The following is a 2,861-nucleotide window of genomic DNA, read 5'->3' as shown; positions in this document are numbered from 1 at the left end:
AACTCCTATTTTGTTGTTATTAGTTTAATTAGTTTTAATTTAGGTCTTTTATGAAATTGTAGCAGTGTAGCACTAATGCTGTCCATTCCTTTCTTCTAATCAATTTTTATGTATAACTGAAATTACTCTAAGTTATTCTTAGTAATTTATGAATGTCAAAATAGGTAAAAATTAATGTTGCATCTTTTAGAATTAAATTGAATAATTAATATATAGTTCAACACAAAGTTATTATCATCGGATTATTATATTTTATGGAAATCATATTAAACAATAAGGACGGCTATATAGAATTTGGTTGTGTTAGTGTTAATTATTTGAAGCACAACTAAGAAGAGAAGAAAAATTGAAGTCTTCATGCAGACTTTCTTTTTTATTTTTCTGTTGGGATAATTTAATTACTTTCATGCAATTGGATTCTAAATTATCTTGATGGAGATAACTATGTAGGAAATGCTTTTTTTTTGTCTTTTTCTTTTCGTTTCTTTTAGGATTAGTATTTGTTAATTGATTATTTTATTTTTCTACTTTCGAATGTTCTTTACCTTTTCTTGAAATTTGTTTGGCTTTGTTATATACAGGATAATTTTTTCGTACTAGTAAAGACAACAGGAGTTGACTTGTTGCCACGGCACCGTTTATAACAACTTCGAATGTTCTTTACTTTTTTATAAGAGACTTTATCCGATATTACATGTAATAATGGATAAATTACACCTTATTTTGATTAGTGTTGTAATGAATATATAGTTTTTAATGAAATTTTTATGATTTAGATTTATTGAATTTCTCATTCTTAAATTTATTTTGTGATTATCATCATTTTGGGATGTGATTATGTTTTTAAAAAAAATTAAATTTCATAAAACAAAATAGGCTATGGTCACCATTTAAAAATAGGGTGACCATAGATAAGCTATGGCCACGGTGAAAACGGTGACCATAGATAAGCTATGGCCACGGTAAAAACTGTGACCATAGATAAGGCTATGGTCACGATTTTAAGGTGGGGTGACCATATAGGCTATAGTCACGGTGAAAAACCGTGACCATAGATAAGGCTATGGTCACGGTTTAAGGAGGGGTGACCATAGGGGCAATGGTCACGGTGAAAACCGTGATGACCATAGCTAAGGCTATGGTCACGGCCAAAACCGTGACCATAGATAAGGCTATGGTCACCGTTTTAGAGAGGGGTGACCATATAGGCTATGGTCACGGCCATAGATAAGGCTATGGTCACGGTTTTAAGGAGGAGTGACCATTGAGGTTACCGTGACCATAGATAAGGCTATGACCACGGTTTTTACGCGTGACCATAGATTAACGTATGGTCACGGTGAAAAAACGTGGCCTAAAGTGTCAGATTTTAAAAATTGAAACCATGACCATAGATAAAAAAAATTGTGACCATAGACCTATGGTCATGAGAGAATAGGTCACGGTAAAAAATCGTGACCATAGGTCTAAAATCGTGATCATAGATTTATGATCACCCTTTTTACTAGCTATGGTCGCCTTTTTTTGTAGTAAATTCTTAATGCTGAATCTTTTTACCAGGGAGGAAAAAAAAAACAAAACATATTCAAAGAGATAGCATTATTATGGATGTGATTAAAAATATATGTTATGTGTGAATAAAAATGCACACTAAAATGAATATGGAGAGTTATAACTACGAGTTTGATATTTAAGTTTATTAATTTCTACATGTATTAGTCTATATATATATATATATGAGTTTGTCTTTAGTTTATAAGCTTTAAATTCAATTAACTATTTATGAAGATAAGTTTTTTTTTTATGTTTTATCTTTATAAGAAATATGATCTCATACTAATTTCATAAAATTCTTGTATTACATGCTTAAATGATGTTGAAAGCTAATTCATGATTGAAAATTTAGACAAAAAAAAAGTAGTTACTATCAATTGCAACTACTTCAAATTTTAGTTTTATACTATTATTGACCATAGACTTTTTTTAGTTATTACTTTAGTTATTATTGACCATAGACTTTTTTTAAGTGAGAATTGAAGTTGTTGCTGCTGTCCAATCCCAAATTCTTTTCATTTCATTCTACTTCAACCATTCTCATTCTTTAATTTTTGTATTCCGGATTTAGTCTCTTTAATTAAAACTAAGTTGTGAATAGTTTTTATATTTATAATTGTTAATTTATTTGTTTATACTATTATAAACTTTTAATTATATTTATAAAATTATTGTTAAAAAATCTTAATTTGATTAGAATAATTGAGTAGTTATAATTGAATAATTATCTTTGTGAAACTCATACTTTAAAAATTTTACGAGACTGTATATATGTTTGGTGAAGTTTTATATTATTTCAGAATATTTGATTTTACTCGAATATATTAAAATGTTGAAGCATTTGTTAATATTCACTTACTTTAAAATTGAAAAATATATTTAAAATATTTTATAATTAAAAAAATATGATTGAAAAAGATTTAGATGAGAAAGTGCTATTGATTTGATGTGATATCTCTTACATTTGAAATATTAAAAAAAATATTATATTTGAAATTATATGTTTTAAATTGTTTTGAGAGGTTTATATTAAAAAATTGTAGTTAACGATGGTCATTTAGTTAAATTAGATGCATCTTATTCAGATTTCAATTAATAAGAACATTACTAGCTTAACGTATAGATAGCATATATGACGAATCTGTTATTCTCTTTGAGCATACAAGTGAAAAGAATACTCTTAGAAATGGAGGCGTCCAAATTTAGACTATTTAATTTAATTTTGTACTGAAAATTTTTTTATTGATTTATTTATATAAATTATTATTTTCTTAAAAATTACTTTGATAGAATGTTTATATTGAATT

Source organism: Arachis stenosperma, chromosome 2 (assembly GCF_014773155.1).
Source record: "Arachis stenosperma cultivar V10309 chromosome 2, arast.V10309.gnm1.PFL2, whole genome shotgun sequence".
Taxonomy (NCBI): Eukaryota; Viridiplantae; Streptophyta; class Magnoliopsida; order Fabales; family Fabaceae; genus Arachis; species Arachis stenosperma.
This window is presented reverse-complemented; position numbering follows the sequence as displayed.